The sequence below is a fragment of the Cervus elaphus genome, chromosome 14 (genome assembly GCF_910594005.1).
Source record: "Cervus elaphus chromosome 14, mCerEla1.1, whole genome shotgun sequence".
In the NCBI taxonomy this organism is placed as follows: domain Eukaryota; kingdom Metazoa; phylum Chordata; class Mammalia; order Artiodactyla; family Cervidae; genus Cervus; species Cervus elaphus.
In genome coordinates this window covers 72646877-72663357 of record NC_057828.1, presented here as the reverse complement: position 1 = coordinate 72663357, position 16481 = coordinate 72646877, and the positions used below count along the sequence as shown (strand labels likewise).

General features: G+C 42.7%; 1 protein-coding gene across 3 annotated transcripts in view; it reads right to left on the bottom strand.

Moving 5' to 3' along the window:
• The window catches only part of LPGAT1 (lysophosphatidylglycerol acyltransferase 1), a 135846-nt gene extending 120293 nt beyond the window's left edge, over positions 1-15553 (bottom strand). The window contains exon 1 of one of the 3 annotated variants that reach the window (XM_043922850.1): positions 15436-15553. The gene's annotated coding sequence lies outside the window, so the exon portion shown is untranslated. The remainder of the gene's footprint in view (positions 1-15435) is intronic. The other 2 variants (XM_043922849.1, XM_043922852.1) reach the window with 2 other exon arrangements.
• Positions 15554-16481: the final 928 nt, after the last annotated feature.

Genomic DNA, 16481 nt, shown 5'->3' with positions numbered 1-16481 from the left:
CACCCAATAGACCCTTTCCGTCCCCAAAGAAAGATGTGGTAATTGTTCTTTCTTTCGCCTGCCCCAATCTACCTATAAAAACCTCCTATTTGGTATGATCCTTAGTGTTCCTTGCTAATTACTGGATGGACTGCCATTCAATTCATGAATCCCTGGATAAAGCCAATAGGGTTCTTAAATTTACTCAGTGAATGTTTGCTTTTTAACACACCAAAAAGTCAAATATTTTGCTTTTTTAAAGAGATACAAAAAGATCTAGATTGAATTAGACTTTGATTCCAGGATCAGCCACCTCTTTAACTCTTAGTGACCCTGGGAAGTCCTGTGGGTTCATTTCAAGAGTAAGCAAGGCCTGGGCCAGCTACTAAAGCAAACCTCTGAGAAACTGAGTGGAAAGAACAAGAAAGAAAAGCTATATTAGGAGGGATGTGAACTCAAGGAGAAGGAAGTAGAGTATTGGAGGAAAGAGGAAGGAAAAAGGAGGTCAGAGAGCTGCAAACAGCCTCCAAACACCTGAGATTTAAATTGCACCCCTCACTGGAGATCAAAGTAACATATGCAAATATGTTATCAAAGGTATTAAGTGCTATGCAATTGTGGAGTGTTCTTTTCTAAGGCAGAAATAGCCAGGCATTGTACCCTTTGGAAACTGGTACTCTGTGTTTTCTGGCCAACTGCTGCCTAGTGTTTCCTTCACTGAATTTTTTAGCCGCAAATAAATTATAACTCTTTTGTTAGTCACCAGCATCCATCTTCATTGCTTTGAGGAGGTTTGTGTTATAATCAGGAAATGTGAAAAACTTCCAGGTCACATTAACCTCTGTGCTAACTTAACTGGGAGTGTCAGCTTGGAACACTTCTGTTCCTCCTATTGTTGTTTAGTCACTAAGTTGTGTCCAACTCTTTTACAGCTCCATGGACTGTAGCCCGCCAGGCTCCTCTGTCCATGGGATTTCCCAGGCAAGAGCAGTGGAGTGGGTTGCCATTTCCTTCTCCAGGCCCCTTCCTCCTGAGGTCCTGGAAAATTCTTATTATAGAAGGCAAGAGAGGTGGAGTAAATGACCCTGGCTCTCAGATCTCATATTTTGCTCCTGGTGAATAATAATTCAGCTGTGTTCCAGAGCCTTCCAACCACTGATTCTCAAAGCTACCCAAGGTCAACCTCAATTGGACCCAAGAAAGCAATTCTTTCCTTTAGTCCTTTCAGACAAACTATTTACAAATACATACACTCAGGTTTTCATGTACATCTAAGACCTACTCCCTAGTAGCTTGAAAAGTGAATTACTAAAAGATAATTTAATTTGGAATTCATAAGCCAGAATCAATGAGATATCAGTTCTTATTGAGGATTTCTAATTTCTGAGTTAGCATCTCATCATGAAGCCTGGCTTTCAAGGAAAGCTCTGATAGAGACTTGTCTACACCCGACCATCTCTGGACCAGTGCTTTGTCATTAGCCTACTGCTAGTATTGCTACGTTTAGGTCAAGGTCTTCAATTGTTGTCATTCTTGCTTTAATTATAATTTATTGCTAACTTAGCTTCATCATTATCATATTACTTATGATTTGTTTGATTAGCCTTGAAGCAATTAGTGTTGCATATTTGCTACAACTGCATTTTTTGGCCTCTAATTTTCCAGTAATTACACCTAAAAACAATTATGCATTGCTATTTGAATATGAATCATGTATGCCCTGATTGCTAAAGCACATTGACACTTAATTCCCCCAAATATACTTCACAGTGGCCCCTCAGTAGTATCCCTGAGTTATTTTACCGTTGGCATGTGAGAAAGGATGGGGTTGACTGGCTGTGGTCTATATTGCCCAGCATAGAGTGGAAAGAGAATGTTGAAAACCACTGTCTTGGCCTGGAAGAATAAACAATTGAATATACAGTACATTTTGCAAACAGCTTACAAATGGCACATGCAAACTCATTTCCCTTGATCAATGCCTGGAAAATAAACATCCACAATTACCTTCTTTCACTCTCTACTCGGCTGCAGCCTCACAATGGGTGTAGCAGAAAGTAATGGTGTCTGACCAATCAGGCGGCCAGGCATCTGTAAGGAATGGTAATGGGGCGGGGCTGTTCCCAGCAAAGATTTCAGGGCAACTGTAAATATGAGTGGGCAGGGTCACAAGCAAAACCGAGTTCTGCAAACAGTGGCCAAAGCTTGCAGCTTTAGGTTTCTGTTCAGGGTTGTGATAACGGCGGGTTGTACCTTAGTAAATGGCAGTGACCATGAGAGCCCAAATGGACTTTGGAAGACTGGGCATTAATTCCCATACTCAAGAAGCCCTCAGAGCTGGGTCTGGATTGACTTCAGGCATGACTGTGGTCTCTCCTCTCCTGTGGATCCTGCTGAATTTTATTTGTGTCTCTTGTGTATCCTTGTTTTCTGTCTTTCTTTAAAGTGGTTTGTAAAGGTCTCATTTCCTTACAGACTTTATTTCTTTGAGGGTAGGACCAGGTTTTATCCATCTTTAGGAGGCAATTTGGCAGAGTGAGAGGAGTGGAGTTGAGGGATCAGCCTTCTTTTAGAATTGTCTCTATTCTAAGTATTGAAAACCCAACTCAAGCTTATATCAAACAAACAAACAAGCAAACAAAAACAAAACCAAAAACCAAAACAAAGTATTGATACATAGCGGTATTATTAGTTTACATTATGACTTAATCCAAAGACTATGAGACTTTCAGGTCTCTCTTTAATAAACGGAAGGATGGGTGGAGAGCTGGGCATGTAGAAATGGAGATACATATCTCAATTTCTGTCCTTGTTTCATACACACACTCAATTCTGCTTCTTTCTGTAATTGCTCTCATGTTTTCCTACAAACATGCTTCCTCCATACAAGTGGTGGTAATGCTTGTCAATAGTTTATTCCATTTCTGCTTAGCAATCCACAGGGGGAAAGGACTTCTCTTTCCCTGGTCAGCAAAGACAAGTCCAAGGAAGTCTCTGATTGGCCAGATCTGAGTTGCAAGTTTACCCCAGGGAGGGGGTAAGCATTTTTGTGAAGGACAGTCCCACCAGAACATTCTGGTAGGGTGGAGAGAGGAAATTTCCTTGAGCAAAGGGTATTTTGTAAATACTGTCACCAAAAATAAGGATTTGGGTGGTGGGGATGGGGACGGAGCTGAATCTGGGCAGACAAAACAGCAACTGTCCATTTCTATCAATAAGATGCTGTATATAAGGGGACAGTGCCTTGTACTAACATTAAACTGAACCATCCACTTCTTCCTTCTGGCAGCTCTCAGTCCCTCTGTTCTTGGAACTTCCTACTTCCTTCCTTAAATATCCTTGTCCCAGCCACACCCAAAGTTACTTCTGAGGCTGTTGGGGAACTGCAGCTGAAAGGGGTTGAAAGGACCCTGCCCTGCCTGACTTCTCTCCAGGAGCAGGAGAGAAAAGATGCTTGCCATCTAGGATAGAAGGAAGGTTCACAGGAAGATCAGAAAGCTGTAGTAGAAAAGAAAGCTAGCCCCCGAGGCCATGATCAGGCCTATTCTCTCAGCACTTAGGAACTGGAACACAGCATGTCCCATTAGAACTAGTGGCAGGGTTCAGGGAGGTGGCATTCAACTGCCAGGCAGGGCGTCTTCTCTCTTTCCTCTTCTCCCTCCCCTTCTCCTTTTTCTCTTCTCTGCTGCTTCCACATTTTTTAGAGAACTCCAGCAGTTCCTTCCTTTGCCAGAGGCTCAGCGGGTGGAATGCTCCTGTGCAGAGCTGAGGCGTTATAGCAGGAAGCAGAGAGTAGTTTAAACTCAGGCCCCAGTGAGGCCTACAGGTGGGGGCATAGCTGGTTTCAGTCCAGTAACCTGCTCCATGGGGCTTTTCTTGGAGTCTGAAGCAAAGAAGATAGCTGCGAGGAGGTGGTTGACAGACCAGGCTCCTGGGCCCATAGCAAGTGTGGCCCTGGCAATGGATTCAGTGCCAGTGGGGATCGGGATTGGGGTAGGGGTGTGGGGAACAACTACACCTGCAGGAGGGTTTGTGCTGAGTCCTTGTTTATTGTTGTTTTTATGTAATTTTATGTTTCCCTGGTAGCTCAGATGGTAAAGCGTTTGCCTGCAATGTGGGAGACCCGGGTTCAATCCCTGAGTCGGGAAGATCCCCTGGAGAAGGAAATGGCAACCCACTCTAGTACTCTTGCCTGGGAAATTCCATGGACTGAGGAGCCTGGAAGGCTACAGTCCATGGGGTCGCAAAGAGTCGGACATGACTGAGCGACTTCGCTTTCTTTATTTTCTTTCTTTATATAATTTTATTTATTTACTATTTTTGGCTGTGCTGGCTTTCCTTACTGTGCACGGCTTTCTCTAGTTGTGGTGAGTGGGGGCTACTCGCTAGTTGTGGTGCCTGGGCTTCTCATTGCAGTGGCTCCTCTTGTTGTGGAGCATGGGCTCTAGGGCGAGGCCTTCGGTAGTTGGCACATGGGCTCAGTAACTGTGGCTACTGGGCCCTAGTGTTAGGGGAAGCACAGTGACTGAAACCATCCACCCTGACCAGGCACCATAGTAACCATTTGACAGGAAGTTTTGTGACAGGAAGTCCTGGTAAGGAACACCGAACTAATAAGCCACCACCCACTGGAAGAGTTTGGGAAAGATCAAAAGGAGACACCACATGTCTGACCACCTCCCAGAATCCTTCTCTCTGGCATCCATCTTGGCTGAACAAGGCATGCACCGCCAGGAAGGACTCTGAGTCAGAATGATTCGCTAAAGACAACCTGGAAACTAATCCCAAACACCATAAAACTGCAAACCATGTGGCAGAGCAGTTCTCCCAGGTTCCTTTAGCCTACTGCTCTCCTCCCTGGTGCCCTTTCCAATAAAATCTCTTGCTTTGTCAACACATGTGTCTCCTCGGACAATTCATTTCCAAGTGTTAGACAAGAGCCCAGTTTGGGGCCCTGGAGGGGGTCCCCCTTCCTGCAGCACTAGAGCACAGGCTCAGTAGTTGTGGCCCATGGGCTTAGTTGCTCTGAGCCATGTGGGATCTTCCTGTGTCTCCTGGACTGACAGGTGGATTCCTTACCACTGAGCCACTGAAGAAGCTCCCCTTGTTTATCTTTTTGTTTTGCCATTGAAAGCATATTCTAGGAAGATTGGAGATACGGGGACTTCCCTGGAGATCCAGTGGTTAAGACCAGGCACTTCCAATGCAACGGTGTAGATTTGATCCCCGGTGAGGGAACTAAGATCCCACATGCTATGCGGTGCTGCCAAGAAAATTTACAAAAAAAAAGACTGGAGGTACAGAGAGAAGGGAGTAATATGTGGTTTCTGAAGTTCTTGGCCATGGCTGGGGACAAAGTGGCACAAGAGGTTAGGCACAGGAGAAGTTCAATGATTAAAGGTTAAAAACCACCTCGAAGGACACTTGTGATGTACGGGAAAGAGAATGGAATGTGGAATCAGAAGATCTGAACTTAAAGCCTGATTCAATGCCTCATTCTCTGTGGGATCTTGGGCAGGTTACGCTGCTCCCCTGGGCCTCAGTTTCCTCATCAGAAAAAATCAAGACAATAATACTTCACAGGGTGAAAAAGAGTATTGTCAAGATGAAAAAAAACTGAATACTGTTAATACACCATTCCACTTTTCTGGGTCTACTACCTTCTCCAGGAAGCAATAGAGTGTAATTGTTAAGTGTTCAGTCTCTGAAATTTGACAGAACTGGGTTCAAACCCCCCATTCTCAATTATAAATAGATATTTATGTATGTGATGAGATGTCTGGGATTTGCTTCAAAATAGTGCAGGAGGGGGAGAGTCAGTGAGGGTGTTATGAAGCAAGATTGGCCATGAGTTGATAATGGCTGAAACTGGGTGATGGCTACATGTGGAGACCTGGGTATCCATGGACACGTGGCTACATCTGCCTACCTTGTATATACAGGCAGTCCTCACTTTGCATGGTTCCGATATGCATGGATTGCAGTTACCATGGTTTAGTTAAGTAACACCAGTCTCCCCACAACACAACTCAACTTTCAGTTGCCACAGGATATTAACCGGAAGTCATTACACAAAGTACACACTTTGGTGCACAAATCACTGCATAAAAACAGATGTGCCTATCACCAGTGACCCACCACAGCAGTTCCTTCACCTTCTGTCTCTGGTGTTGGTCACTGCCCATCTGTTACGTTTACATGCAGACAGAGAGCATGTACTGAGTTGCCCCCCTTATCTCCTAGCAGTAAACCTACATGACATTTTGCAAAGATAGGTAATTGAAAGAGGGAGTCAGCCAACAGAAATGAAAATGCACTAAGGAAATGAAGAGTGATAGCACTGAACACAGGTGAACTTGTAGGTAAATAGCCAACCGTGGAGAGGTCAGCCTTGCCGCCATTCAAGACTATGGATGCAGACAGAGGATTCAGTGAAGGCAAAGTAGGGAAAACAGTGGTGAAGAAAAGATGATGATATTCCAGAGGCACTGACTTTGGGAAAAACCCTCACATTGAAGGTACTCTTGGAAGAGTTTTGCAACATGGAAAGCTCAAAGGACCAAGTGCTGGAAGCTGATCTACCCTTAGAAAGAGCATGACAGTTCACCAAGGCAGAGAAGTGCTCAGCCACTGTGTGACGTGAAGGCAAGCACCATTCAAACTATTCTGCATCTGTTTCTTTCAAAGAAATAAGCACTTTTGTTTTTAATGTTTTAAATTACAATGTACTAAATAAATATTAGCTTTACTCTCTTTTTCATCTCCCTATATATTTACAACTGACAGTAAGAGAAATTTTAATGTTTTGACAAAAATGTTTAAAGGTCACAAAATAATTGTAAGTTTTTCATTGTTCATTAAAATTGCATTGTGTGGTTTTAGCTTACATGTTTACATTTTTACAGTCCTGTGCTACCGTGAAAGTTTTCCATTTTGCTATTTTCAATACTGAATAGTTTTTTTTTCTAATCCCCATTCAACCACTTTCTTATGAAAATTATTTAATCTTCCGTGTCTCAGTTTCCTCATCTGTCTCTATGAGACAGATCATCATGTCTCTATGAGAATAACAATAGCATTCATTTTGCTAGATTGTTATGAAGATTTAACAAGTTAATGCCTGTCAAGTACTCAGCAGAGTGAATGACATAAATAAAAGATTCCTTGAACAGTGGCTGTTATTATATTTATAGACCTGAACCAGAGAGAGACAGAAGGCCCAGAGAGGTCACAGAATATCAAAGTATTGCTGCCTTCTGCTACACGGAAAGATTTCAGTACAACTTTTTCTCAAGGAGCCTCCAATTACTTTTTTTATAATTACTTTTATTCTATTATTGGAGTATAATTGCTTTACAATGCCATTTTAGTGTCTGCTATACAACAAAGTGAATCAGCTGCATGTATACATATATTCCTTCCCTCTTGAGTGGAGCCTCCAATTCTGAATAATGACACAGAGATATTTCTCAGTGTCTGTCCCTTTTTTTTTTTTTTCTCTATTACCACCCCACTCCCGCTCCACAGGAGCCTTTTTAGAAGTCTTTCCCTAATCTACTCCCACTATGAAATATTAATAGCATGTGTTAGTTGCTCAGTCGTGTCGGACTCTTTACAACCCCATGGATAGTAGCCCACCAGGCTCCTCTGTCCGTGGAATTCTCCAGGCAAGAATACTGGAGTGGGGAGCCATTTCCTTCTCCAGGGGATCTCCCAGACTCAAGGATCAAACCCAGGTCTCCTGCATTGCAGCCTGAGCCACCAGGGAAGTCCATTAATTGGATAGAAAATATACTATATATTCATGTGTTTATGTACTATATGCATACTTGTGTTTTACACAGAAAAGGAATAAAGTCCCACCCCAATCAATATTTTACCCTCTTGGGAGGATATCATTGCTATTGAGAATGCATGATGTATTACAGATGAAGATGTAGCAGACATGTTGATTGGCTTTTCAAGGTCCTTATTGCCATCTTCATCTTCCTACCACTAACCCCTTTCCCATCCTCCACCCCCTGCTTTCTCCTTTCTAAGAGAACCCTAAATATTTCATTTATTTATTTATGTTAATCCACTGTCACGGATGGGGTCATGTACTTCATTAAGCCAGTTAGGTAACCCTGCTTTCTTTGCTAGTGACTTCACTAGTGATTGGTTAGGAATGGGTGTGTGATACAGCTCTAAGCAAGACGTGAGGGCAAATCTGACAGGTGGCTTTGGGGAAAGGTTTCTTCATGACTGAAAATGGACACACCAGAAGAGAGGGCCCAGTATTCCCTTTGGATGTTGGCAGGTCTAGATGTGTTACCACGTCTAGATCTTAAACTCTGAAAGGTAGCCTTTTATCTTTCAGATGAGTTAGTTTAAGAACCCAAATGACATGCTTTAGATACAGAATCAATGGAAATAAACAAGGTTCTTGATGACATGGAGTTGTTGAACTAATCAATCCTGGAGCTGCCCTATCTTGAAACTTGTTGTTACATGAGATAATACTCATACTTCTTCTTATTGCTTTGGCTTGCTGAGCTGCTTGTAGTCAGAAGGTAATGTGGGGATGGGGGGAAAGCTATGACAACAAAATACTTTAGAAAAAATATCTTACTAAAAAGTCAAGGTATCCGTATAAATTGAGGATCGCCACATTTGGAGATGAGGACTGGAAACACATTTCTGAATAATCTCATCTATATTCACAACTCCAGCACCCAGACCCCTGAATTATCTGGGTTTGAATCCTATTCATCTATTGATCACATGGATGGCCTTGGTCAGTTACTCTTTTGAATGTAACTTGCCTTCTTAGTAAAATTGAGATAAGAACATCTGTACTGGATTGTGAGAATCAAAAGAAATAATATCAACAAAGTGTTTAGAACTGGTCTGACACATATATAATATTTAATATATAAATAATATATAATAAAAAATTTATATGTAATATATATGTGGGCTCCCCTGGTGACTCAGACAGTAAAGAATCTGCCTGCAATGCAGGAGACCCGAGTTCGATCCCTGGGTTGGGAAGATCCCTTGGAGAAGGGAATGGCAACCCACTCTAATGTTCTTGCCTGGAGAATACCATGGACAGAGGAGCCTGTCAAGCTACAGTCCATGGAGTCAAAAAGAGTTGGACATAACTGAGAGACTTACACACACACACACACACATATGTAATAAAATGTACTTCTTACTATCATTTCTCTTATACTAATGGCTTCCAACACAACCTCTCCGTCCCTGGCTGGTCCCAAATTTTCTCAGATATTTTTACTTGATTGTTTCAATGTTACTATGAATCTAACTAACTTTCTGCCTCCTTCCTGTAAACCACACTTGCCTTCCTAGGTTCTGGATCCAACACCCTTCACCTACATGAATTTCTACTTCAGTATCCTTAGAAAATGCATCTCTGCAAAGCCAGCTCCCTGATCCCTCAGGTGTTACCAAGATAAATGGTCTCCTCTAGTCTTCCATTGCATTTTGTGTCTCTCATATCATTTTTCATTGTGAGTAGATAATAATCCTGCCTTCCCCAAATGTAAGCTCCTTGCAGATGGAGACTGTAATAGAAAGATCGCACAGCATCCTTTCTGCCATTCCCTAACCGTATCCTGATTTTTTAATCAAGCATTTACTCTATGGTCCATTAGCTTAGGGGAAAGATGACCCCCACCCTCTAGCTAAAGAGAGGGACTTTTATTGCCTCGTTGTAATCCTATCCTGCTTAGGCCTTGGTTTTAGAATCAATCAATGCCTGACATTTCTTTCCACATGGGGATTGGTTTTGAAAGGAGCATGTGACCTGGTCTGACCACTGGAAAATAAGGTGAACTTTGCTAGGTAATTCTGGGAAAAAAGGGTCTATGCTTTTAAAAGCCAACCTTCATAAAAGCTGTCTTCTCTTTCGCAAGTCCTGGTATCTAGAAGAGTCGTTTGTCACAATGTGGGAAGACAAGCTGAAGAAGAGGCCCGTGCATAGAGCGGAGGTGACCTGGGGGCCACTGAATAATTCAACCCCAAAGCCTGCCCTACCCCTCAACTTCTATTTGCATAAGCAAAAAAAACTGCTTATTCAATTGGGGTGACTTGTAACAGGAAGAGTCCTAACCGATACAGGGACTCTGTCTTCAACTTTGTACCCATTAGAGTATCTGTCACATGGCAGGCATTTGATAAATGCTTGTGTGTTGGATGAACCCGTGAGTCTGATATGGTTCACTGCTGGCTCTCTGGATTTTGCCCACAGAGCAGTTTTCTCCATTCAAGTCCCTATCAACTCCCCTTCTTGTTTGAACTTTTGGTAGGAGTAAGTTATTTTCTAAAACTGAAACAAAGTGCCCTGGAGTGACAGGAATGTTCATGTCCACCCAGTCAAGCTTTCGCTTGGAGATTTCCTGAAGGAACACAGGCGAGTCTGAACTCACTGACTCTCATTTTTCTAGACTTTGGACTTCTGCCTTTAGATGGCAATTGTAGTTATCATTTCAATATATTTATATAAAGCTTTAAGCTTATTACTTCCTGGCCATAACCCTGGAATCACATAATTTAATCAATAAGCTCTCTACAAACCACATTTTTAGGGTGGATTATTGTTATTATGTCAGAGAAGGCAATGGCACCCCACTCCAGTACTCTTGCCTGGAAAATCCCATGGATGGAGGAGCCTGGTAGACTGCAGTCCATGGGGTCGTGAAGAGTCGGACATGGCTGAGCGACTTCACTTTCACTTTTCACTTTTATGCGTTAGAGAAGGAAATGGCAACCCACTCCAGTGTTCTTGCCTGGAGAATCCCAGGGATGGGGTCACACAGAGTCGGGCATGACTGAAGTGACTTAGCATAGCATAGCATTGTTATTATGCATTCAATCACCAAATAATTGAGGTGCAAGTTCCCATAGAAAGGTAAAATTTCTGTTTTCTGTTATCTTCTCATTTCTAGATGTAGATTATTAAGAGTTTTATCGTCAATGAGTAGTATTTCTTGATTTGAATATTTATCCTGGGTCTAATTTCCTCCTGTCCCCATCACTTACTGTTTTAAATGGTACTCCCTATCTTAGGGACTGCAAATGGGTCAGAGATCGGCACTGATCCTAAAGCAGACATCCATGGATTCCCAGGACCTAGGAGATGGCCTTACATGAGCATATCAGCCAACTGCACTGCTTTGTACTGTGCTTGGCCAACTAGGTAAATCATCTCTCAGAGATTCTGAATGTGAACCATAGATAGAGAGGGACACATAATGAGGAATGAAAACACTTCAGCTCAACCACATTAAAATTAAGCACCTCTGTTCACCAAAAGACCAGACAAACAGTGAAACGATAAGCCATAAAATGAGAGAAAATGTTTGCAACATTATGCAAGTGATTGTTACAAAGAAGAATTCCTAAAAATTAACGTGAAAGAGATAGACAAACCCACCAGCTCTGTGGAAAAGTTCTGGTGCCCCTTTAATGGACACCAAAGGGAAAATCCAAATGGCCAATAAACAATATGACAAAATATTCAACCTCATGTGAATGAGGCTGAAGCCCCAAGTGTGACTGAAGCCCCAATAAGACACCATTTGTACATCCACCAGATTAGCAAAATTAAAATATCTGAAAGTAATTGAGACTTCCCTGGTAGTCCAGGGATTAAGAATCTGCTTTGCAATGCAGGGGACATGGGTTCGATCCCTGGTGGGGAACTAAGATCCCACATGTCTTGGAACAACTAAGTCCATGTGCCACAACTACTGAAACCTCATGCCACACCTAGAGAGTCCAAGTGCCGCAAGGAAAGTTCCCGCATGACGCAAGGAAGATTCTGCTTGCTGCAACTAAGACCCAACACAGCCAAATAAATAAATATGTAAAATTTTAAAATATCTTAAAATAACAAATATAGACAAGTGTATGAAACAAAGTGAACACAAATACAGTTCGGGAGGGAGTATAATTGCTACAACTGCTTTGAGAGAGTTTGGTTATGACTCATCAATTGCACTCCTAAGAATGTACCCCAGAGAAATCTGTCCACGTGTGCACCAAGAAACATGTAAAAGAATGCTCCGAACATAATAGCAAAAACCAGAGACAATCAAATAGCTGTGAATGATAGAATGGATGAATAAATTATGGCATGCTCTTACAACAAAACACTACTGTGCAATGAAAATGAATGAGCAATAGCCAAGCTGGCAGGAAGTGGTAAGAGTATGGAAGAGATGAGGCCATTTTTCTTCAAGGCTGATGGCTTGTCTTCTGGGAGGTTCTTCTTTATCTATTTTCCTCTCTCAGAACACCTGAACTTTGGATTAAGTTTTGGGTTAAGCCCTCTTTGGAGCTAAGCAGATTTCATAGTCGGCTGGCTTCCTGCTGGTGCAGACATTGGGGTCCAAGTTTGGCTTTATGTTTTCAACACTTGACACTGGGAGGCTTCTTTATTTTTTTTGGCAATGCTTGTAAAACTGAGAAGGTTTCAGTCAGTTCCATGAGCCAGTCACCATTCCCAAGTTCTTCTCTGAGCATAGTTCTTCAAGCTGCTTTATTTCTTTGCTTCCTTGGTCAACCAGTGATTTTCTCTCATTTTAATGATGGCTTCCTCAAGTCCAGGGCTTCCCAGGTGGCTTGGTGAAAAAGAATCCGCCTGCCAATGCAGGAGACACAGGAGACTCAAGTTCAATCCTTGGATTGGGAAGATGCCCTGGAGGAGGAAACAGTAACCCACTTGCCTGGAAAATCCCATGGACAGAGGAGCCTGTTGGGCTACAGCCCATGAAGTTGCAGAGTTGGACATGACTGAGCATACACACAGGCACCTTGAGTCCATCTGAAACAACAGGCTGCATTACAAACCCTTAAACCCTTAGTCTCATCTTTGGCACAGGCCTGGTGCTTGGTTTAGCTGAGAAGTTTTAATGAGCCTTTGAAAGATGCTTTGGACAACTATAATTTTCTCTTCTTGTTTTGAGTAAAGAAGCATCTGGCTTTTCTAACTCTGTAAAAATCCATGATTCTGGTCTTACTCGGTAACCTGGCCACTTCTTGTCTGCACTTGTAATATCTTACAGGAAAAAGCAACCAGTACATGTTGAAAATGGAGTGTTACACAGCTACTTCCTCTGGAATTAGGGGCTTAGTCGGTGAGTGGTCTGTCCTTCAAAGTATCGCAGATGACAATCTTGTCAAATGTTTTTGCTTCGGCATACAAGGACACTGGCTTTCCAGTAAAGAATGTCAATTTTTTTTTAAATTTCTTAACCACTGAGACAATGACATATATTTTGAGTTTTTGTAATGACAATACCATGCTTTTGGAATCAATTTCTGTATTACTTAGAGTAAGGCTATAGATGAGTAACAAAAAGACCCCTCAATAATCCCACATGTTCAAGACGACAGAAGCTTAGTTCTTTTTCAGTTAACAGTCCAGGCTGGTTCTGCCTCACGTGATCACTCAGGGATTGCTCCTCTATTCCCTGAGCCTTGATATGATCTGCATAATCAAGGCTGAGTCATTGCCTTGTCAGGGTCTTGGTGGGTGAGAAGGGGGAAGAGACTGGGGAGGAGGAGACAGACCCAGGTCTTAAGGTGTAGGCCTGGCAAGGCACACAGCTCACATTCTGCTCACATTCCTTTGGAAGACATTTAACGGTTGGCCGTATCTAACTCCGAGGAAGGCTGAGAGATGTGGCAAGGATAAAGGGAAGAACAGATCTGGGTGGACCATTAAGGTTATTGTACCCTCAAATTTTCAGTCTCAAGCCTTCAACTTAGTTTGCAGCTCTGCAAATAGTTTGAGACTCACACTATCAGCCACAAAATCAGAGCTTCATAGAAGACCAAAAATGCCAGAAGAAGTCCTCCTTTCATGTTTAATACCTATGAAAAAGGCATGTAATTTCAGAAGCCTCTGGCTAACGCAGTGGGGCATTGAAATCTTAAACAATTTTTAGCAGGCCAGATAAAGTAAAAAGAAATTAATTGTGCAGGTCTCAACCCACTCCAGTGTTCTTGCCTGGAGAATCCCAGGGATGGGGGAGCCCGATGGGCTGCCGTCTATGGGGTCACACAGAGTCGGATACGACTGAAGTGACTTAGCAGCATTATTACTAGTTTCACATCTATAAAATTTCATAGATAAGTTCTTTTTTTTTTCTTCCAAAGAGTAAGTGTCTTTTATTTTTTTTAATTTTTTTTTCATTTATTTTTATTAGTTGGAGGCTAATTACTTTACAATATTGTAGTGGTTTTTGCCATACATTGACATGAATCAACCATGGATTTACATGTGTTCCCCATCCTGAACCCCCCTCCCACCTCCCTCCCCACCCCATCCCTCTGGGTCATCCCAGTGCACCAGCCCCGAGCACTTGTCTCATGCATCCAACCTGGACTGGCGATCTGTTTCACACTTGATAATATACATGTTTCGATGCTGTTCTCTCAGATCATCCCACCCTCACCTTCTCCCATAGAGTCCAAAAGTCTTTTCTATACATCTGTGTCTCTTTTTCTGTCTTGCATATAGGGTTATTGTTACCACATAGATAAGTTCTTCAGTAAAAAAAGAACATAAAGATGATGATGAAGAAGAGAAAGAAAAAGGAAGGAAGGAAGAAGGAAGAAAGAAAGACAAACTCAGAGGAATGAATAAAGAAGATGTGATACATATATACAATGAAATATTACTCAGCCATAAAAGGAACAAAACTGTGCCATTTGCAGAGATGTGGATGGACCTAGAGACTCATACAGAGTAAGTCAGAAAGAGAAAAACACATATCATATAATTGCTTATATGTGGAATCTAGAAAAATGATACAGATGAATGTATTTGCAAAGCAGAAACAGAGACAGACATAGAGAACAAACGTATGAATATGAAGGATGGCGGGGTGTAGGATGAATTGGGAGGTTTGGATTGACTACTATGTATAAAACATAACTAACGAGGACCTAAAAATTTGAAAATTAAAAAAAAAAAAACGAATGTGAATTCCATCTCAGGAAAAAAAGAGACAAACCCAGCAACATACTTGCCATAAAGTAAGCACTTAAATCTCAGCTCTTGTCCCTTGTGAGTTTCTTTACAGAGTATTTATTAGTCTCGTGGGGATATCCTGGCTCACTTTAGAAAAAGATGATGTGATCCAGGATAGTGGAGGGAGCTGATGCAGCCCAGAGACCCTAGAGCTCAGAGATCAAGACCATGAGGCCGTGGCGGCCAAGAGAAAACGTGAAGGGCCCCTCACCAAGACCTCCCCTGGCTGTCAAGCCCCTCCTCACCCCTCTCCTCTCTAGCCTCATTGACTGCCTGCTCCAATTCCATCTTGTTAAGCCACTCTCTCTGCTTTACAGTGGAAAGGAAATACAGCCCACCATAGAGCCTGCAAGGCTTCCAGCAGCGGGGGGCAAAGGCAGGGTGTGCATGGCCCGGGGGAGCTCACCCACCTCTCTCTGTGCACCCGCGGCCGTACTGGCGAGGACAGTCTGATCTCCTAGCGGCCACTTGGGTTCCTGTTTGCTCCGTTTAGGTGAGCTTGAAAGTGCAAGAAAGTGACGTGATAGATTTGCCCCAAGTTTCAGTAGGATTATTAAACAGAGGCCTCTATTTCTAAATATCTGAATAAAGTCCTGTTTGGGTTGCTTAAGCCAAAGTTCACTCATGTTGACTCTAAATCCTTTTGCTGGACTATGTCCACAGTGAGGAGGTGGCTAGCCACACGGAAAGGAGGGAACAGAACAAGACAGAAAAGGCATCACCATCTGAGAAATTCCCATGAGAGAATAAGCACGACGATTATTGTTTTGTCCTCTGTGAAATAGGTGCAACACACACACACACCGTGAATCAACACATCAACTATTTGCAAACCCTTGTGCTAGTTATGAGAAGGAAAGTGGGAAAAAGTCCTTTGCTTTACAGTCCTTCAGGTGGACAAAAAATAAAACCAGGGAGGCCAAAAATGGTCCTAAAAGAAACACCATTTGCGAAGTAAAACATAGCATAGTTGGTATGTCACAATGGAGAGAGAATGAAAGAAATGCCGATGATTTGATGATTCACTTATTCAGTCATTCACTCCACGAACATTTAGGAAATACCATCTCCGTGCCATCCATTGTGATGGAACTAGAGACACAAAAATCAGGTCGGACACAGATCCTGCCCACACAGGTAGAAGTGGGAGCCAAGTTGCTAAGTAAATAAAAGCCCAGGTATGTCATCAGCGCTTTCATAACACGGGTGCAAGGGTCAGGGTGATTCTAATCAGGTGGGGAGTCTGTGGGCAGAGGTCAAGAGGAGGCTTTTGAGAAGGAGTGTCTGGGGCAAAAGCTGTGATGCGTGAGGGGGCAGCAGCACGTGAAGGGCAGGCTCAGGGGCCGGGCTGGCAGGGCAGCTGTGTCTGTGTCCATTGACACCTGGGAAGCAACAACGTCACGGGAAAGGCGCACATTCTAGGGAGAATGTGATGATGGCAGCTACTGAACCTTAT